Genomic DNA, 23,624 nt, shown 5'->3' with positions numbered 1-23,624 from the left:
TTCCCCATCACTACCAGAGATGAATACAGGGTGTCAAAATAAAGGCTTATGTGACCTCAAGGTCTACAGGGTAAATTGGAAATTATGTAAATGGAAGAAACTGCCGTGGAGAAGAAATGCCAGGGGGTGTCAACATAAATAAAGGGGGGATGTAATAAAAGTAGTTAAAGGAAAAATATTTGCAATGCAAAAAGTATTCATTTTATGCAAATTTTTCAGTTTCAAAAATATAAAGAGGTTGTTTCCCTTTAAATGAACTTATAGTATGATGTAGAGCAGTGATCCCCAACCAGTGGCTCGTGAGCAACATGTTGCTCCCCAACCCCTTGGATGTTGCTCCCAGTGGCCTCAAAGCAGATTCTTATTGTTGAATTCTTGGCTTGGAGGCAAGTTTTGGTTGCATACAAACCCAATATAATGCCAAACAGAGCCTTCTGTAGGCTGCCAGGCCACATGGGGCCTATTAAGTAGCCAATTATAGCTCTTATTGGCACCACCAGGAACCTTTTTTATGCTTGTGTTGCTCCCCAACCCTTTTTCCATTTGAATGTGGCTCACGGGTATAAAAGGTTGGGGATCCCTGATGTAGAGAGTACTATGCGGAGACAGTTTGCAATTGGCCTTCATTTTTTATTTGTGTTTTTTTTTAATTATTTAGCTTTTTGTTCAGCAGCTCTCCAGTTTTGGAATTTCAGTGGCTATCTGGTTGCTAGGCTCTACTTTAACTTAGCAACTAGACAGTGGTTTAAAAGAGAGAGTGGAACATATAGAGGAGGCCTAAATAGAAAGATAATAAATAAAATGTAACAATAATAATATCGTAGCCTCACAGAGCAATCATTTTTGGCTGCTGGGGTCAGTGTCACGTGTTGGAAAACTGGAAGAGTCAGAAGGCAAATAATTCAAAAACTATAAATACGCCGCTCTATAATGTTAGGGTTAATCTGAAGGTGAACTTCCCCTTTAGTATAGCTTTGTGAACCCAGAAAGCATTTAGCTACCCCACTGATCAGAGGAATAAAACTGGTGTATTTATGTAATAAAACTTCTTACTGAAAGTCCAACAAAACAGTACCCACCTTTGCTTTCTTTCTCCCATCACTACTGTATTATGAAGGATATTATTGTGAAAATGCAGATTTTTGTTCTTATTTATTAAAAATGTTTCCCCTTTTACTATTTTATTAGATTTACTTTAAAGTGACAACAAGAAGACTAAATTGGGTGGCAGGAACAAAAGGGCATCAATTATACATACAGATATTTGTACATATTGTATTGTAAGATAAGTTTATTTTTCATGTTAATGCAAAAGACCCAATAAGAAGTTGTGGGCAACCTTAGAGCCAACATAAATCATATAAATTGCATATACATTCAGTAGCCTATAAGATTGCCAACTTTGTTAATGTTCAATCTGCTTCTCTGAAGCAACAGCAACTTTCAGTCTGTCTTATGATGAACCTACACCCTCCCTATTCTGACTTCATGCTGTAATAGTGGCTGAGTTTCCCCTGAGACCTAGAATTGAACTGGGCACAATAATAATCAGCTATCTTTGCCACATAACTAAACTCACCAAGATAGTTGGTTCTTTATTTAGGGTAGATGAGCAAGTGCTGAAGGACAAAAGCAATATTTGCTTCCTAACCTACTTATACACGGGGGACAGGAACAGGAAAAGGAGGACAGGAGGAACTTACATCACAAATAAGGAAGGGAAACGGGAAGATTTACAGATAAAGGAAATTCATACTGTGCACATGTAGAACTTTAACTAGTTGGTACCTGTAGAGGTATGGGATCTCCAAATTATGGGCATGCCATTTTCCATAGACTCCATTTTAATCAAATAATTAAAGAATACATTTTTTCAACAATAATTTCCTTTTCTCAGAAATAATAAAACAGCACCTTGTACTTGATCAAGAATGAATAAGAAAGTTAGAAAATGTTGCCCTAAACTGCTATTTGCTAAATGCATCACATTTAAATAATAATACAAATAGCAGTCCAAAGGGCTGAATGTAAAATGGATGCCTCTCAGTTAACTACAGTCTACTGGTACATCATAGAAGATCACAAAAAAATTATTATTATGTGAAGTGCCAATGGGCACAAAATGCATTAGGCCATCTTTTCATGTGCTGATAAATAAACTTTACATTTACGAACTGCTGCTTGAATTTTAAGAGTCTTGCATCATATTTTTTTTGTATCTTTCTACCTTGTTCTCGATCCCAGCTTAGATATAATTATTTATTGTTGGAGGCAAAACATTCCATTTGGGTTTGTTCCATGAATTATTTTTGTAGATTTTAAGTATGGTGATGTAAATTACAGAAAGATTCCTTATCCAGAAAACCCCAAGTGTGGAAGATTCTGGATAATAGCTCTCAGACCCATATCACAACAAAACCTATATAATGTATATGAAAGAGATAAGCAAAAGAACATATGCATTTTAAACATAAGAGAATAAGTATTAGCTGCTGGCAGGGTCGGACTGGGTTGCCAGGACACCAGGAAAAATCCCGGTGGGCCCCGGGCAGCCCAGTCCGACCTTTGCCGGCGCTCCCCCTTCTGACTGTTCCTCCCCTGACACATTCAATTTATATGCGCTCGGGGAGGACATCAGGTGGGGGCCCTGTGGGGGGGGTTAGGGGGGGGCCTCTGGGGGGGTAGGGGACACAGCTGACTGGAGCACCTGCAGGGCCCCTGGGGCAGGAGCCCCGGTGGGCCCTGCACCCCCCAGTCTGACCCTGGCTGCTGGGACAGCTCCCCATTCTGTGAATGAAGCATGTGGAATGGGCTATGCTGTAGCCTTCTGCAGTCTCCCATTCTCCCACTTCAGTGATGATAAACTGGCTGACCATGGGACCCACTGAACCTATTACAGAAGACTTTCAATATGGCTGCTCCAGTCACAAGTAAAGGGGGAAGGATTGCAGAGATGGGGTACTTTATACACGTACATCTGGGGCTTCTGAACATAGTTCTTAGGGAGAAGTGGAGGCCCTAACAAATAAACAGCTTGACTTCTTCTTTAACAGACATAAAGATTGTTTTATTCCAGTAATATTTCTAAACAAACAAGTGTGAAGGCATCTGCTAGTGAAGCATAACCTGCAATATCACTGCGAGGATCCTCATTACCATACGGTGTAAACACGCCGATATACTTTAAAGCGAAGATATAAATTGCTTATAATTGTTAAGCTAGCATATCCATTATCTTGTAGCTAGCATTGCAGTTTATTCCAAAAGGCATCTAGAAGGCATTATTTTAAAAAGCTTTGTGCCATGAATAAAATAAAGTGGTAAAATAAAGTGGATAACACCAAGATACAGCTAACTGCATTTTATTTTCTTAGTTTCTGGGAGCCCTTTAAACAAAGAAAAAATGCTTTTTAGCTACAGCCTTTACCAAACCGTAATTTATCTTCTACTGGAAAGAGGCCATTACAGCATATGTCTGTCCATGACATTTGCAGGCACAGCCCTTACTCTATTTTGGAGCACAATAACCTGTATTGCCACCCAGCTGAGCATTCATTAATCCTGTTGTTTAAGAAGAACAGGAAGGAGCTGGGCTATAGCAACTCTGATGCCAAATAATAGCTATGTTGTTATTTGTAATTGTATCAAATGGTAACGCAAAAATATATATAATTTTAAGAAATAAAGCCACTAAACACTACATTTTTTGTGCAATTGCGCCAAAATCCAGGAGAATATATATGACAGACATAATTTGATATTTATGAGCAAATATTAATGGCATATACTCCCCTTCACTACAAACATACTTGACCTCTTGACTTGAGCTTTTTAGAGAAGATAATGAGGAATATGGGACAAAAAGTTAAACAATGTTCCTTTCTTGGAATATAAAATCCCACACAGTAAGAATGATCTATAGAAAAGCAAAGGAAAGCCTTACAACAGGAATATGATTATACAGAACATTCCCAACTTTATTGTGAACAAACGGAAATTCAGATTACATGTTCTTTTAATTTAGGTAATACCAAGAACAAATCCATTTTATGCTTTTTTAATCCATATGCTTTCTGCTATCTTCATTGTGAAAATGTTCTAGCATGACTGGCAGTCTTTGGCATTACATGATATATCCTTTTACCATCCATGAGTTAGTTTAGATCAACTTCCATAAAATAATGCACACGTCTAACAGAGGCTGACAGTATTTATTTTTTTTTAATTCAAATTATAGTAATACAAAAGATAAGTAGCATTACACATGACATGTTTGGTGGTCAAAAGAATCACAGATTTAGCCAAATATTTTTAAAAAATCAACCATACCAGATGTACCTCGGTGCTCCATGGTTCCTGAGGTCTTAACACATTTTGCTTCACTGGACTCTTTAGAGGAGGTTTTTTGCCTCATTGGATGCTTCATCACATCTCCTCTAAAGTGTCCAATGAGGTAATAAACCTCCTCTGATAAAGCATCCAATGACGTGAGATACCTCTGTCCTTTTGGTATGGTTGATATATTTATGATTGTTTTGTGTGCCAAAAAATATATCATATGTTACACTGCCTACCATTTCTATTACTATTTTCTTTATCCAAGGTCAGAATTCCCAGATGTATCAGGTGGCTTTCTCCTAAGTACCTGTTATAATTCATCATTGTAATTTAAAAGTATGTATGAAAAATATTTTTTTTGTGTTCTATTGCTTGATACTAAGAGCATAGTGGTAGCCAAAATGATGTGCATCAGTCTTTTTTTAAGAGAACGCAACAATCTCCAGTGGTCCAACTTCTGACAGAAACTGTATTGTCATCAACGGCACATTCTCTATGCTGCTTTTGTATGACAGCGCATTTATATTTCTAGTTTAGGCTGCCATTTTTATAATTACCAAAAACTTTTCAAAGGACGTGCCTATATAAAAGCAACAAACTTTTTTTTATATTACTGCATGATAGAGAAAAATATTTTCAATATTGCAAACATTCCCTGCGGGGGGTTCTACTAGAGCATTACTTATTATTATTTGAAACATTTTATAACTCACTTCTTGCCGCTAGCATTGTTAGGCAGGTCTTCTGTAATTCAAACTTAATAAAATGTGATGGAACCTATACCATGTTTCATATAAAAATACAAAACTCGGACACCTTTTGAATCTACCATACAGTCTGCAGAATGGCCTCTGACTTCGGTCTGTCCCATTTATATTAGGGGGAACTTCAGTAGGGGTAAGATGAGAACAAATAGCAATCACAGAGCCAGCAGGAGCAAATCCTGAGGTTTAGACAAATAAAAAGTTTTAATAAAAGACATACACAGCTGCATATAAGATGGTTTTAATTTAGCAGTAAAGAAAACTGAAATGAACAGCATGGCAGCTGAGTGAAGGGAGATTTTTATTAATTAGTAAGCGCTTCAGCTAGCTCAGTTTTCATTGTCATTCAATTTTTTGTGTTCTCCTTCAAAACAAAGGAAACTAGTTGTTAAATAAATGCAGCATTTTACCATTCACCGATAATAGGCACAAAAGTACAGTGTGAAAATAGAAATTAGATTTCACTCCATCACAAACACAGCTGGCAAAAGCAGCACTCACATGGGGTTAATGCAGTTCACGCCATCACAGCAATAGACTTAAAAGTCTAATGTGAAATTATAATGAGTAAAGGGGCCACAGAATTTTTCTTGGTAAACTTCATATTTTCAGTGGGCAGCTCAAAGTCTAGAAAGATATATGTTGACTTGGTTAGTAAAGGTATGGGATCCATTATACGGAAACCCATTATCCAGAAAGCTCCGAAATACGGAGAGCCTGTCTCCAATAGACTGCATTTTAATCTAATAATTTGGATTTTTAAAATAGTTTTTTTCTCTGTAATAATAAACAGTACCTTATATTTGAGATATATATATATATATATATATATAATAAATCCTTATTGGATGCAAAACAATCCTTTTGGGTTTAATTAATTTTATTTATTTTTTAGTAGACAAGGTGTTGAGATCCAAATTACGGAAAGACCCTTTATCCGGAATACCCTTGGTCCGAGCATTCTGGGTAATGGATCCTATACCTGTACACAGGGCTGCTGTACTTATAACTTCCATATTCATTGTAATTGTACACTGCTACAGCTACGGGGCCTGTTATCCAGAATGTTTGGGTCCTGGGGATTTCCAAAAAAAGATCTTTCCTTAATTTGGATCTTCGTACCTTAAGTCTACTTAAAAATAATGTAAACATTAAATAAATCCAATAGGATTGTTTTTCCTCCAATAAGGACTAAATTATATCTTAATTGGGATCAAGTACAAGGTACTTTTTTTTATTATAACACAGAAAAAGGAAATCATTCTTAAAAATTTGAATTATTTGCTTATAATGGAGTCTGAAGGAGACCTTTCCATAATTCAGAACTTTCTGAACAACAAGTTTCCGGATAACAGATCCCATACCTGTACTAGTTCTGGCTCACCTGCTTCTATTTGGCCAGGGTAAGGAAACTTCATGGAGAACTGGCTCTGGGTCAAAGTACAAGGAACTGTTTTATTATTACAGAGACATAGGAAAGCATTTTTAAAAACTAGAACTAATTGGTTAAAATGGAGTGGGACTTCCTGTAATTTTGGAAGCCTTATGGATAAAGGGTTTCTGAGTAAGGGATGCTATTCTGTACCACTGTATTGTTTAATACCACATGTAGTGTGCACATGATTACCTCAACTACATGGCAAAGTACTAACTGTACATTATATTTTTCATGAAAAACACTTCAACCCTTCAACACTTAAACTGCACTAATCTCAAGTCATGTGTCTTCAAACCCCCAAAGTACGTATGGCGATCTATAAATATGATATATAATTGGAAAATAGCAATCATAGAGAATCCAGAATGGGTAAATATATTTTTCTAAGCATTACTACCGAACATCAAACCAGGGTATTTGACAAGTCAGCATTGTTCTCCTTCGTCACTCTATATTACAGCCTCATAAGTGTCACAATTATTATTAACAATATTTTGTGATTCACAAAACTATATTCAACAACATATAAGAGCACAAAATCATCTAAAATGTGGGTACATTACTATAAAAATAAACTAAATGGCTAAAAGACACACTGTGGTCATTGCAGTGCGTCAAAAATTGAAGTAAAATAAAATCAATTAAAATGCAGCAACATTAAAAATAAAATAAAAAAAGTAAAAACCTTTTCACAGTGTGATCAGTGTTCTAAAGGGTTGATCCATTAGTTGCACTATTCAGTGACAAATACATGTTTAATACAGCTTTAACTACTATTACTATAGAACTATACATTGTAATTTTCCATGTTACAAATGGCGATAGAAATCTAGTGGATACATTATACTCGCTGTGAAAGAAAGAGTATTATTTTCCAGAGTGGTTTCCAGAGGGAGATGCAAACATGAATGTCCCTAACATTCGATTTTATAGTAAATGATAAGGTAATATCGTTATCACTGCTATAATCTAAAGGTTGCTCAAGGCATTCACTGCTGTCCTAAATAAGTAGTAATTACTGCTGTGTGTGGATCATATTACTCAGCGTGTGATTTGCTGAAGAAAAGTGAAAGTAAAACAGGCAGAATGTTTTGATGTATGTATTTTTAAATGTATTTTATCCAAATTTGGATTGCAGGACCTTGTGGGTGGTGTTTGGTCTAATGAGACTCTGTATAACAACCAATATCAATAAGCGGCTCAGTTTAACAAAAGGTTGGAGTTTTTAAAGGGGCTAACCATAAGTTAATTGTAGCCTGGGTGTGTAAACCCCAGGCTCATCACATAAAGAACTGTACCAAGGTTATTAAAAACCGGCTCACCAAGCAATTTGGTTGGTCTGGGTGTAAAAACCCCGAACCCTCCACCTACAACTCAGTATTTCAAACAAATTTGTACTTGTTTGAGATTGTGCCTATGATTGTGTATTTTCTGAATACGAAATGTGTTAAGTCAACTTTGTTTTAGACTTATACATATATATACAATAAAAGACATGTTTTATAGTGGCTAAAGGAATGCATACCAGTTTCTGCAATTTGGTTCTAATGAGACTCTGGCCATAATCAGAACCAAAGAGATCAGTAATAGCAAAAAGCAGACATTTATACATTTGCAGACTCCCTTAAGGGGCAGATTTATCAAAACTGTCTATAGCTTAATACAGAGGTCCCAAACCTTTTTTTACCCATAAGCCACATTTAAATGTAAAAACAGTTGGAGAGCAACACAAGTATAAGTTCCTAGTGGTGTCAAATATGGGCTAGAATTGACTGTTTGGTAGTCCCTGTGTGGACTGGCAGCCTACAGAAGGCTCTGTTTGGCAGTACCCCATGCTTTTATACAACCAACACTTGCCTCCTTATCAGAAATTAAAAAATAGGCACCTGCTTTAAGGCCACTGAGAGCAACATCCAAAGGGTTGGGGAGTAACATGTTGCTCAGGAGCCAGTGGTTGGGGATCGCTTAAAGAGATACTGACACCAGAAAGTAAATCTTTTTGTACATCTATCATAACATTGTCTTTGCAAGAACTTTAGAATTTTGCCATAAAAATATTTGCCTGAGGCATTTACATAACCTGTCTGATCCCCCGTGTTGCTCTATGAGGGGGCTGCCATATTTGTCTGTTAGCATTAGAAGCTGTAACCGACAGGCTGAAAAGGGGCAGTCAGGGGCAGTCAGGTTTAGGAACTTCAAGAAACAATTACTTACAAAACCAAACCTGTCAGCGAAAAACCGTCAACATGACCTATAGGTAACTTTTTATGTACATTCATATTTTGAAAAGTAGTTTTTTCGTGTCAGTATCACTTTAATACATAAAAACTCAACCTAGTTCTATTTATTCCTATGGGATTTTTAGAAACATATTTATGAAATGGTGAACTTTAAATTTCACCCATTGATAAATATGCTTCTAAAAACCCCATGAATAGAACGTGGGCGAGTTTTTATTTATTTTTTAATTTTTATTTTATTTTATTTTTTTTTATTTATTTAAACTCGCATTTTGATAAATCCTAAGTGATAATATAACCAGCACAGACAGGGAAGATTAAACTAGGTTGGGCATATGTATTCTCCTGTACTAGTTACTATTAAGCAGACATTTTATTTGAGGGAGGAGCACATATGCATAATAGCACAGGCTACTGTAATGCTTAAACCATAATCTAGGACACCCACGTTAAAAAGTTTATTTTGTACCTTCTGCATTCTTTTTTTCACATTCCTAAATAATGAAAGCCCTTATGGGAAACTACTGACACAGCTTATTTTATACTGGATGCATTAGGAAGGGTTATATCAAAATATAAATGAAATTTGGGATTTTTAGTGGCAAAGCACAGAGCATATGTGAATCGTATAACTGAATTAGCTATTTTCATCTTTAGTATTCCCCCCAGTCCTCATTTTTATAAGTTTCTCTTAAATTTCTGCTACTAAAATCTGACACCTATAGCTTTACAGTAGGTATCATTTAGTTGTCAAGTCTCTGGCTACAATGAAAATTACATTGGAAATGGAATTAAAAGTAAATTAGCCTCTCTCATTTCAGGTTAGACATAATCAGCTATTTCAAAGAAGGTGAATAATGCATATTGTGCAGATCATTATTCCCGAGAGCTACGCATGGTCCTGCCAGAGCTGTAAAGAGTTCAGCAAACTCAATTTTGCAGCTCATTAACAGGAGCCTAACAATTCACTGTCTCTGCACAATTATTAACAAGATGAAGGGTTAAACAAAAGACTGACCAACAGTTGGAATCTCTCCCTAAAGGCTGCTAGCATGTTACACCCTGCATATTGATGGTCAGGATGCTATTCTGCATTTTTGTATAACTAATAGTATTAAACTAAAACTGTAGTCAACGCATTAAGCAGGATTAACTTGACAGATTTTTTTTTCGGGTTCTTTCAATAGCTTAGTTTCTCAGTGAGCAATCTTAAATGTTAATTCAATCCTGTGAAATAAATAATCTAAAGTCCCTAATTGCAATGCCTATGCCTTGCCTAAATTCTCTGTTCAAGTGCCAATTTGGATACACGCAAGGGCAATACAGATTACATTCTATTACAAGGCTAGAAGGTAACAGTAAGTTCAGTTCTGTTTAATCTGTATATTATAAAACCATGGCAATGTTACCAAAAAGTTTCACTAAATTCAATCAAATGTTATACATTTCATGCACAAACCACCCTTAAAACATTTATGCCCAACCAGTCACTTGTGAGCAACATGTTGCTTTCCAACCTCTTGGATGTTGCTCCCAGGGGCCTTAAAGCAGGTGTTCATTTTTGAATTCCTGGCTTGGAGGCAAGCTTTGCATAAAAACCAGTTGTACTACCAGAGTCTCCTGTAGACTGCCAGTCCACATAGGAGCTACCACATATCCAATAACAGCCCTTATTTGGCACCCCAGTAAGTTTGTTCTACTTGTGTTGCTCCCCAACTCTTTTTACACTTGAATGTGGCTCATAGGTCAAAAAGTTTGGGGACCCCTGCTTTAGAGCATTTACAGAACACATTTAATGCTTGCTGCCATGCAATATGCTTTGTGTAAACCTCTGTGTTTATAACATTCATACAGATTCTAATAGGACTTGTAACAAAAATGAGTAGTAATATTTTCTCTTCTTCGGCTGATGAGTGTGGAGTGCATGTTTTCTGCTCTTTTCTGCCATCTAAACCTCACCACCACCAAGACATCATTTGCCATCCAAAAAGCAACCCCCCAAAGAGCAGCCCATGCAAAGTACAAACCCCTTTGGACAATGTCATACAAGTGTTTTTTCCAAAGTCATAAATCTAATACAGGAAATCAGCCAAACTGGTTAAATGTCATCTAAACCCCCCCCCCCCCAAAAAAAAAGAATGGATATAAACCTATTCAGAGGGGTCTCTATTCATGTTATTGCAATTTTCATTTTTTTATTTGTTGGTTTCTAAGTAGTAATGAGTGAATCTGTCCCATTTTGCTTTTCCCAAAAATTAAGAAAAAAAATGTATGAAACGGCAAAAAATTCCCAAACACGCAACTTTTTTTGGATGCCTAATATATATTTACAAGGCTATGAGAAATAGGGGCTGTAAGGTGAGCTTGTTGTGGGGCTCAGTAACCTTACAATGATGTTACACAGATATATGATAGTTATATTGGCAGAACCGCGCATGTGATTCTAGCCTTAATTAAATCCCTAATGTGCACTTTTGGTGCTTCTCACCATAGGTGCCACAACTATCAAACAGCAGAACACAGACAAATGTGTGTGCGCATGGGTATATAAATAGAAAAGAAAAACTGCCTGTTTTGTCCACTAGCATACTGTATAACAATCCCCTCATGGAAGTTTGCATTTTTTTTGCCCAGACAGGTCTAAGAATCTAAAAAATAATTGCCAATTATGACAAACTAAAAACTAATAAATATAATATAAACATTCAGATAAATATAGAAAGTTCAGTAGAAATCCATTTTAGAATTCAAGTTACTATATTAAGCATTGCTTGAGGGAACAAAATAAAAAGTTTTGGCAGATTTATGAATGATATTTTAAAGTTTTTGAAGAAAACTAGCTGAATGGCCACCCAAGTTCACAGGACGGCGTAATGCCAAAGAATCCAGAAGCTTCACAGCAAGCCCTAGAGGCCCAATCTATTTTATATTAAATGTAGAAACAAAACTCTAATGTGAATGGCACTAACAGAAGCCAAATAGATAATGTGTATAAAGATTTAAAGATTTAGTGGGGATTGAATTTGCCACCTAGGTTGAACAATAATGAGATTGAAGCAAATAAGAAGAAGCAGTGAGCACATTTGCCCTATGAGCCAATTGTTGTACAGCTATATATGAGGTGAGATTGGCTGCTAACTAAAGCTCTCTTCAGAGAGTTGGCAGGCTACTGACCAGTGTATAGGCCTAAAAAAAAAGATTGGAAGCACATTTAATATCCCATAGTGGTTCATTTATACAGTATATTGCTTGTGTCAAATCATCAAATGCATTTGGTTCTCTGCTAACAACTCTGCTCAAATTGGGGGTCAAACTGGGCAAAGATACACTTATTTGGTGACATTTTAACTACAAAACTTTCCTGGTGGTCAGAAAAGTGTTAATAAATGCGAAAAACATTTGAACTGCGGTAATCTATCAGGATTCTCCAGCTGAATTTTCGGTCATCTGCCGTTAGTTGTATTTAGCTTTCATTCTTATAAAATATATGTTTTTGTGTGTTTGTTGTTGAATTATTTAAAGTCTTTATTCTATCTGCATACTGTGCATCTAGCTACCTTAACCCCTGTTTGAACTACAGCTCTACAATGAAATGTTACATTTGGGATGCAGACATCTAAAGAACGTAATTGTCAATGACATTTTGTTGCATTATTTGTGCTTTTGCTATTGGGTTAAAGGTCCCTTTTAGACTTGTTTTTGTTATGTATTCTTAAAATCACAGCTAAATAATATTACTTTGCAAAGTGAGGCCTAATGTATCCATCAAAGCACACACATACATATAGTATTCAAATGCTCATCAACTGGTTTGTTCATTTTTACACTCCTTTATTTATCATCACCATCATTATTATTATGAACACATATTTATTAAGGGCCAACAAATTCCACAGTGCTGTACAATAGTAACAACAGTTAAACAGTAGCCTGTGAAGCTCCTTTTTACTTACCTGTTATAAGTATTAAGGAAAGATCAAGGAGGGGCAATTTATAAGGCACACTGCAGTGATTATAATTGGTTACCACTAGTGATGAGCGAATCTGTCCCATTCTGGTTTGCCGACAATTTGCAAATCTTTTAAAAGATTTGCAAAATGGCGCAAAATTCACAACGCCAAAAATTTGACCCAGCACTAGTTACCACAGACTGAGAACCAGCACTTCTTCTAATTGATAATGAGCTGGCCCTGAATATTATTTAAGTAAATCCTTTACTGCCATCTTGTTTCCTGTCCTGGGATGTTTCCGGATGTGTTTTTCTGTGATGAGGATAATTGGCCTTGGGTCTGAGGAAAGCAATTATAAGTTTTCAACATGCAACATTGTAAGAAGATACATATTTAAAGGCTGGATAGAAACTTGTGCCCTCTGCTTTAAAGCAAGGCTATCCAACTAAAGGCCCATAGGCTTTATGTGGCATAAGGGTGAAAACACGCAGAGCTACTTAGTAGCAGTCATGGCTACTAAATGTTAGATAGCCTGCCCTATAATACGGAGAACTGCCTCTGCTAAAACACACATAGAGAATATTATCAGTAAATTATCTGCATTGCCTATAGGGATGTAGCGAACCTCAAAAAAAAAGTTTGCGAACCTGTTCGCGAACTTCCGCCGAAAATTGCGAATATTCGCGAACTTTGCGAACCCCATAGACTTCAATGGGAAGGCGAACTTTAAAAAATAGAAAAGCCATTTCTGCCCAGAAAACTGATTTTAACGTTGTTTAAAGGGTGCCACGACCTGGACAGTGGCATGCAGGAGGGGGATCAAGGGCAAAAACCTCTGAAAAATTGACACACGCCGTTTTTCGAAATGATCGGTAATTTTGCGACTTTTTCGTATTTTCCGGCGCTTTCGTAAAGTTATCGTAAGTTTTGCGACTTTTTCGGAGCTTTCGTAACGTTATCGTAAGTTTTGCGACTTTTTCGGAGCTTTCGTAACGTTATCGTAAGTTTTGCGACTTTTTCGGAGCTTTCGTAATGTTATCGTAAGTTTTGCGACTTTTTCGGAGCTTTCGTAACGTTATCGTAAGTTTTGCGACTTTTTCGGAGCTTTCGTAACGTTACCGTAAGTTTTGCGACTTTTTCGGATCATTCGTACCGTTATCGTAAGTTTTGCGACTTTTTCGGATCATTCGTAACGTTATCGTAAGTTTTGCGACTTTTTCGTACCGTTATCGTAAGTTTTGCGATTTTTTCGGAGCATTCGTACCGTTATCGTAAGTTTTGCGATTTTTTCGGTGCCGGCGAACCCAAATTGCGAACATCACGAAAAGTTCGCGAATTTGCGGACTTGCGAACACCCGATGTTCGCGCGAATTAGTTCGCCGGCGAACAGTTCGCTACATCTCTAATTGCCTATTTTTGTTGCCATGACAAGTAGCTGTGTATGTCTTCACCCTAAGGCTGCTCAAGAACTTCATACACTTCTTTGTATGATGACTTAATTTTAATATAGTACACATGAACCATGAAAACCACAAACCATGTTAATTATATCCTTATAAACAGCGCTGAAACTTGTGTATTATAATGAATAATGTACCCCCTGTTGTAAAATATGAGGATATTAGAAGTCACTTCGATGACCTGTATAAAAGCACATTGCCTTAATACTTCTCTATTGTCATGGAACTGCTCAGTAACTTTTAATATCTTTATGCTTTAAAATAGGGGGTACATTTTTCTCTATATAATTTGGGTCTAAGATACTTTTTTAGCCCTAAAGGGGCATTTGAAGAAAATAATTAGTTAAAAACAAATGTATTGGTAAAGTGAACATTTCAATCCATCCCAGGGGATCTTTTTCAAGACACAAGAAAGATCTTCTGGGAGGATCTGAAATACTGACTTTACCAATAATATTTTTAATTCTATGTCCATCGAGTGCTTTTTCTTTGTTTATGGGCATTTATTGTGGATGGTAGCGCCAGGGTGTTTACAATCTTATATGTGAGTGTGCCACTACAATTATATTTAGTAATTTAAATAACCTTCCCTCTGATACCCTCAGTAGCTAACTAGCCTTGCAGCATCTGACGTGATATTGTACCTGTGACTAAATCTGGAAGGAATTCATTTGCAGTGTCACTTTTAAAATATATATATATAGGCTAGGGTCATGTGGAGCACAAAAATGGCACTCACCTTTAGTAGCACACTATGGAACCAGACACGGATAACTTTGCCAGTGACATTGCTTCTCACTTGGGAAAAACTACACTGTCACCCTTCTGTGTTATCTATTTGTTAGCATAAGCATATTGATAGATAATCCTATTGCACAGAGCATTTCTAGCAGGTGAGCAGTAAAAAGAACTGTAGCTGGTTCATCCCATCTATGCTTACAGCTTTAGTAACCTCTAGAGGCCTAGTGGTAGTTTGCATTAGTATAGTGAGTGACAACTTAAAGAACCCAAAGGATGAGTAAATCCAACCCCTTTTCCTTGCTCCCATGCAATTTGGGATGAAACATACTTGAGCCAGGTATAGTCCAGGCATGTTTACAAATGCATCATTAGTTGTTTTATTAGACTAACCTGTGCCCTACCAAAAATGAATTTAAGACAAGGCCACAGAAAACTATTTCATGGTAAGTGTAATGCCTCTGCCGGTAAAAGAAACATCACTTATAAGTATTGTTTCTTTACACCCCTTACACAGTTTTAAAGTTGGAAAATAAACATTAACAATACTATGAGCTGCAGAAATTGGGCAAATACCATAGCTTGTGTAATTTTGGGTCATCTCTAATAATGGCCAGTAAAGAGAATGTGAAGAAAATAATGAACTCAATACATAATAACCAAAGAAACATGGTTAACATGTTGGGAATCTGTGTCTCGGTTCTGTACTGCTGCTGCTTGTCAGGATCTTTTGGGTGAACAGCAGCTTTGCCCTGGTCAAAAAGAGAATTATATATAGCTTTTTTCTCTATATACCTATATATGTATATCTCTTTAGATAAAGCCTCTCCAGTAAAAACCATCTGGTTTTAAACTGTACTGTTGCTTTAACATATCTCTGAAAAACATGCTTATTCCCACACCATACTTCATAACACAAAAACAACCAACGCTGGTATCTTCATCACAGTATCATATCCATCGCTCCGGGACTATGGATGCGAAGCTGCAATTATATCAGGTGCCAAACTGCCTGGATGCATTTTAGAAACGCTAACAGATGGGACATATTTCAAGGTCACAGTCAACACAACAAAGATAAAAATGAGTAAATAATGCAAACTTTTTGTTATTTATTAATAAAATGAAACAAATTGTGGGACTAGAATAAAATAAAGAAAATATAGGGCATTTTATGTTATTTTTGATTGTAGCATAAACATTTTTAAGATGAGATTGGGATGTTTGTGGTTTACCACAGCTGCTGATCAGTAAAACACTGTGACATTATGCCCCTTCATTCTTAGCTGGGTATTCCCAAGGTGTTATCACCTGGTAGTGATACCTTCATACTACTACTCTTCCTTGGAGTGAATACTGCTCTTTATAGCTGGCACATCTAACAACTTCTATGAGAAACTACTCTTCACTACCTTTACTTCTTGGGGTCCATATTCCCCCATCATTTTTTGCTGATATTCTCACTGGGACCTTATGCTCCAGGCTCCCAGAAGATCTATGGACAGGAGTTGGCCACTAAATCACTGGGCCAGTTAGGGGAAACCTCACCCATACGGGGCACAAGTAACAAAATGAGGACTTCCTGAGCCAGAAGAAGAGTTAACCCATTGACTCCCGTACAGTCTGATTTTATTTTAGCCATCACCTAATTTTTTCACCATAAAATTACAGAAGCCTGTGAAATTAAACAATGGATAGATTTGTCAAGAAGACTATCTTCAATATATTACAAATACTGCAAAATCAGAACCACTTCAGTCATTTATGGGTAAAAAAATCTGTAGCTAGTGCCACCCATCAGAAAGTTCTTGCTCTGGGAGCTTAATTTGGAAATATTGGACCCCTGTGCCATAGTGGACAGTGCTAAATTTGTGTTCAGGGCCCCAGTTATAATTGTTCCCTACAAACTATATCCCCCGATTGGTCCTCTGGCACTTGCAATTGAAAGACTATTACCCAATTTGTACCTAAAGAAGATATGTAGATAAGGTTTTAAGCCCTAAAGGTTGGCAAGCATTAAAAATAATATTTACAGTTAAAAATCATTGACATATCACAATATACAATATAAGAATCTCCTATTTCAATGGTTATGGTTGGAGTTAAATGATTATTCTATCATGAGGGGTGTCGCCGGTCAGAGAATAAAGCAATTGTAAAACTGACTGCTACATATTCAATCTGCAGATACACGCAAAAAATTAGATTCATATTTTATATAAATGATTTCAACCAGTAACATCTGACATTGGATAACAAACTACAATCACAACTCACTTCATTTGTAAGCCAGACCAATATTTGATGCTCCGCATGTGTAAGTTAGCCTCTGTGTAAAGGTGCATCTGCCTGATTATCTTCTACTATTATATATACTTGAGACTATCATTGGTGCTTTAGCTTGCCCTTGATTCTCCAGCCTGGAGACTCATTCCATTGCTTTTGTGAGGCTCATTCCAGTTGACTACTGTCTGTGTATACATGTTCTCAGGGTTAGCTTACTCATGAAACACTTTAACCTTGAATCCCTCAGGTATATTAAATCAAAGATAGAAGTGGCACAACTAGAAAACCTAACCTGAAGCTCATAATAGTGTGAGGATTATTTTTCGTTTCTCATTTTTCATGTTGCACTGTAATTCAGATATGCAGCAGGTTTAAAGCTTGGGGAAAAACAGACCACTTTAACAGAGTACTGCAAAAGATATACAATAAACATGGTTGCACTTTCAGGACTCAAAGAGAAAGGCTGAATAAATAGAGAAACAATTAGTGTAGATATGCGTATCCCTTACCATGGCCATACACGCACCAATATTATCGTTCAAAATGAATCGGTAAGTGTATGGAAGGAGGCAAGGTGACCAGCATTGGCAGAAGCCTTAGATATAGTTTTTTTCGTCAATCAGGCCGATTGGAAAAATTTGATCAGGTGCCTTTGAAGATGCCCAAGCATGAGCAAAGTTTAGTTCTGAATCCTTATCATTCAGCTCCGAACGTTCATGAAGTCTATGAATGATTTTTTTTGCGACCACTGGTCACAGGAAAGATCTAAATTTGAATGTGTATGGTGACCATTTGATGCCTCCATATGTCTGAGATTTTATTGTACTATGCACATGATATACAGAGACGTATGTGAACTCATCATGTGCTCGTGTCCACACCTCAGATATTGAAATTGGAAATATTCATGATGTGATCTCAATTCTAGAGAATTTACCACTACATTGTGATATAGAACTATGTGGGTTCATACTTGTAACACTATATAAGATCAAGTACACTACTGATTAACTAACATTGTTGATCATATGACCCATTTAATTTTTTACCACTAAAAGACACCATGATGTTGTAAAACAAGAATTCACATAGCCATAATCAAATTTGCTTTTTTCTTGTTCATGAGAAAAGAACTGCATTTTCTTGTTTTAACTATTCATTTTGTGTATTGGGACCATCGCATTCAGCATGGATTCTTTTTTTTTCCTGAATGAAACCTTGGAGGAAAAGTGCAGAATACAGACTGTGATTGTCTAAGGGATTAGATTTAATTGGTAACCAAGCATCGGAAAGGATTTTTGTTGAGGAACAATGACAGATTAATACTACAGCTTCGTCTTGCGCCTGTTAACTACCCTCTCTCCAAAAGTAGTGGGTTGTACAGGGATAGGACCAATAGGCTTAAGCTCTTATGTTTAGTGAATTTGCTTGGAGTATGTCAACGTTTGGAGCCAGATTGGCAGAGGACCAAACCCCATGGCTCTAGATGCCTTTAAGGATCAGGGTATGTAACCATGTAACCTGTTTCACTGCTGCAACGCATTTATCAATAGGTTCCTTTGTTTCTCACCTTGCATAACTTTTTCAGGGAATATACATATAGAATTGTGGCTTTTAAGCTTAAAGGACCAGTAACAGGGATTGTTTTAAACATTAGACATTTTCCTCTGTTCATTACACACCTACAAATAAATCATTTCTAGGCATAACTTTACCAGGGAATATACATACAGAATGGTGGCTTTTAAACTTAAAGGACCATTAACATTACAAAGTGTTTTTTACTTTGGTGATATGTAATAAAAAGCACTAAGTTTGCCCAGGAGCTGTAACCCACAGCAACCAAATAGCAATCAGAATTTACTGTTCACATCTTTAAAGCATACAAATGATTGGTTGCTATGGGTCACTGCTCCTGGGCAAACTTTGTGCCTTTTATTACATATGGGGTAAAGGTTTTCCTCTGTTCATCAAACACCTACAAATAATTTGTTTTTTGGTAACAAAAGACCAATTTGATATGGTTTTCATTCCATAAGTCTGGATCTGCTCTATAAACATGCGCTTACAGTCCAAACACAAAATATCGGTCTAAGAATCAAACAATGATAAATAAAATGTAACTCTAAGCATCTTTCTGATTTACATTAATTAAAAATATATGGATTAAAAGTGAATTGCAGGTAAAAGCTGTACATAAATATCCCTTTCTGAGTCTGCCTCTTAGAACAATGTAACAGGAATCAGCTCTTCTCTTCCTTCTTTAATCTTGCAACATTAGTTCTGGAGTCAGAGCCAGGAGGGCAGGGACTGCAAACAGCCAGAGAGATACTACTTTGCAATTACAAATATCCATAAAACCACTTAAAATGTGTATCAAATGTGTATTCAAACGTTGCTTAGAATTAGATTCTCTTGCGTCTCTTGGACAAACTTGCAGAGACAAAAAAATTGATCAAAGGAACCACATATAATGCTGAAATTGTACAACACACAGTTGATCAATTTGGAAAACAACATGTAAACATTTCAAGGGCTACATAGACCCAGTCCCCATCACAATAAATAAAGTAAATGCTATATGCAGAATTCAAATCAATATAATAATTAAATATGCACCCAGTGCTTTTTAGTTCCGCTATTCTCATACCAAAATGCGTAGTGTACAAACTAGTATGCAACATATCATAGCAAATGATCAGAGTAGTATTAATTTGTTTAACCAATAGAGTAAAGAGATACCCATTTTGCACTGCAGAGAATTGGAGTACAGTTATAAGGATATTGTTTTGTATAGACCAGTGATCCCCAACCAGTGGCTTGTAATCAACATGATATTGCTCCCGGTGGCCTCAAAGTAGGAGTCCATTTTTAAATTTCTGACTTGGAGGCAAATTTGGAAGCATAGAGATACAGTTTTACTCCAAGCAGAGCCTCCTGCAGCCCAGCGGTCCACACAGGGCTATCAAATAGCCAATCACAGCCCTTATTTGCAATTCTTTTCATGCTTATGTAGCTCACCAACACATTTTACATTTAAATGTAGTTCATAAGTAATAAAGTTTGGGGACTGCTGGAGACACATAGATATAATCAGATAACTATAGTGAGGTTATCAAAAGCACGTTTCAATTGCCAAAAATTTGTAGTCCAATAATAGTGTTACAACTCTATCCTTATATATGTATTCTATGTAGAAAGATGTAACACTATCCTTATCATTGTTACACTTAACCTAGACATATATGCCCAATGCAGAGCTTTAAAGCGAGGGCGCAACTACCAGGTGAACAACGAGTGCAACTGGACCCAGGCCCCCTCAGTAGGGCCCGCTGGAATCATTTCAGCACTGCCGGAGTAGGCAGGAATGTAGGATCATGCAACTGGTATATGTTCTGGGGGGGGGGGGGGTGGAGCAGACTAGGAGGCCCAGGTAAAAGTTTTGCATCCCAGCCCATGGTCCCTTAGTTACAACAATGTATAAAGCAGTTAGAATTATTACAGTTGACCTAAATATGAAGTGCTTTCAGTAAAGATTGAAGTTCAACTTCTTCAGTGCCGAATCATACGTTTTTGTACAAAATAAATACAAAATAAAGCCTGCTATCCCATTGTAGATACAGAAGAACAGGAACAGCACCTCTTGTCTTTGTAGATTAAAATGCCTTTATTGCAAAGTTTTTTGGGGCAAACAACAACAGCAGCAACGTTTCAGGTCACATAAGACCTTTTATCGAGCCAATGGAAAGTGGCCATTGGGGTACCTGCACTACTTCTAACTAATCACAAGGCTTGGTGCTGACTACTACTCTCCAAATCCCATTGTAGATAGACAGAGCAATAGTTAACAACAAAGGATATTATCTAGGCAACAAAAGGTCTATTCTTTCTTATAACAAAGATTTTTATTCTATAGTTCTGTTTCTGTTATATAAACATGTGCCCAACAGCCCAAGTCGACCTTATATGGCTGCCACCGTTATTAAACAGAAGCTCATTTATATAAGCCATATCAGTGTCTCTGAAGCAAACACACTTTTTACAAATGTAAGGTAACACTAGATTATATTTAACAAAATCCAGTCCTTTAAAGGTTTGAGCCTAAAGGAAGAAAAGAAGCTAAAATAAACCTTTCAGTGTCATCATTATAAAGCCCAATATAAGAATATAAGACATGCAAATCTATGTGCTGCTGATTTGAAGCTTATCTAAAAAATGTAATGATATAATTCCCATATATTTTACTAAATCCAAACCAAGTTACATTTCTTACACAGACAGCAGACAAAATGAGCACAGATAGCATCTATTTCAATTCATAAATTTAGAATTACACACCTCCAGTGTGCCGACTTGCATTCTAATACTCGGCTGTATGGCAAAGAGCTGAACGGCTCAGCACCAAGATATTTATTTCACTTTCTTGGAAACATGGGGCATCCTCTAGAAACTCAGATCACAAAGATCTCTCTGAAATTAATTTCAGCCCAAAGATTCCTGAGTGCCACTGTTTGCAAATTATTTGCTTAATGGGAAAATGATAAATGTGGAGTAAAATGGTCAACTCTACAGCAAGCATTTAATCTGCTGAAAGACCTTTTACGCTGCCCGTTAATGATGCCTCGGTGCCTACAAAAGAATAGACTGCGCAAAACATAATTAAAGAAACCTGATTAGGATACACTGCTTCCTTCATGGTTTGATAGCAATAAAACCTCTGGGGGCACGAAGCAGAAAGAAAGCTGGCACCCTTTGTATGAACACTGCCAACCAAATAAAGACATATATTGAACAGGCAGGTGTAGATAAATAGGTTTATCAATACACACTGTGTGATCAGATTACCTGCTCTATTGCTCATGCACTTGCCCTCCCTTTGGCTTCAGCACCTGTGCACACATTTGTGTTATCTGCATTCCCACATTGTTAGGCAAAGGTTAATTGTTTTTTTTTTGTTTTCCCCAATTCCACATTATCTACAAATTACGCCAAGGAACAAAAACAACTGCTAAACTGCTGATTCGGACACCAATCTTCCATAAGTGCTTTACAAACATTTGCCACTTTGTTTTTTTTTCCCTCATACGCAGCCCATCATTATGGATGATAAACAATATTTAATAAACTTGATAATAAAGAGACTATTAAAAGATAAATCTTTTGATACAAGTACTTAGATTATAATTGCTTAACAATGACTTTAAAGAATTCATTTTAATATAATACAAGATCCCACTGGTAGCTGCTGACAAAAAAAAAAAAATACATATAGCGCTAGCAGCCCTAATTATCAGCTTCACTTAATGTGTTCTGCAGGGCTGAAAGATGAATAGATAAGGTGGAGAGTTAAAGAAAGGGGGAGGGGGAATAAAAAGGAAGTACAAGACGACTATGGCAGGATTACAATGCATGAGTTAAACTAGTAACAATAAAGGCCGTGGAGAGGGGGTGTGTTGTAGCCAAGCAGCTCATTATACAACGTATTGGAACATGCTTTTCTGAGACATTGCAGCTCTTGCAAAGGATTAAGTGAGTAGTCAACATTTCTAAGGAACCTTCTTTGCTTGTTCAAATAAAGTACACCTGCAGATTAACTTCATTAAAGGTACAATACTCGGGTCTATTGACAGAAACACAAAAAGCAATTACTGTCACAAAAGCATTAATGTAAAGATTGAGACAAGCAAAAGATCAGGTTGGCAGAACATCTTGGAACAGAATCTTAATCCAAACACCAAAAAAGCTAAATGTTTTATGTGTTTTTTCAGTGCTGCAAAGATTTATTTCTAAATTACACTGTTTACATAGCAAATAATTCACTCTGCCATTTAAAATGTTATTCTTGAACCAACAAATTTATTTTTTAAGCTGTAATATTGGTGTGTAGGCAGCCATCTCAGTGCATTGTACCTGAGTCTGAGCTTTCAGAAGGGACCAGGACTACACAATGGAACTGCTTTCAGGTAACCTTACTTTTGGGTGAGATTCTCACATCGACCACTAGGTGTGGATTGGGAGCATTTTTACAAATTCAGGTGTTGTTATCCTGTTACCTTCTCAGTGTTCTGATGATTGGTTGCAGGGAGGGGGGTGATATAACTTCAACTTGCAGTGCAGCAGTAAAGTATGACTGAAGCTTTTTCAGAGCACAGATCACATGGCTGAGGGCACCTGGGAAAGTAACAACAATCCAAAATGAATTACAATGCATGGTTCTGCTGGAGCACTGCTATTAAGTGATGAATTTTGAAAAAAAATATGTATTTTCCCTTGACAGAATCCCTTTAAATAAGCCACCATCCCATGCTTAAAATTGCTATAATTTTCTAATTCTGGATTGAGATTTAAATGCACTATACTCTAGAGTTTACGGAGTTCTGTTCCTGGTCTACTTATACAGTCGCTGATCT

At 36.8% G+C, this 23,624-nt stretch overlaps 1 protein-coding gene across 1 annotated transcript in view; it reads right to left on the bottom strand.

Annotated features, from left to right (window-relative positions):
• The window catches only part of sema6d (semaphorin 6D), a 238,976-nt gene extending 215,649 nt beyond the window's left edge, over positions 1-23,327 (bottom strand). The window contains exon 1 of the mRNA XM_031897617.1: positions 23,268-23,327. The gene's annotated coding sequence lies outside the window, so the exon portion shown is untranslated. The remainder of the gene's footprint in view (positions 1-23,267) is intronic.
• Between the last annotated feature and the right edge of the window lie 297 nt (positions 23,328-23,624).

Source organism: Xenopus tropicalis, chromosome 3 (genome assembly GCF_000004195.4).
Source record: "Xenopus tropicalis strain Nigerian chromosome 3, UCB_Xtro_10.0, whole genome shotgun sequence".
NCBI classification, from domain to species: domain Eukaryota; kingdom Metazoa; phylum Chordata; class Amphibia; order Anura; family Pipidae; genus Xenopus; species Xenopus tropicalis.
Note: the sequence above shows the minus strand (reverse complement) of the source record. Positions and strands in the feature narration are given on the sequence as shown.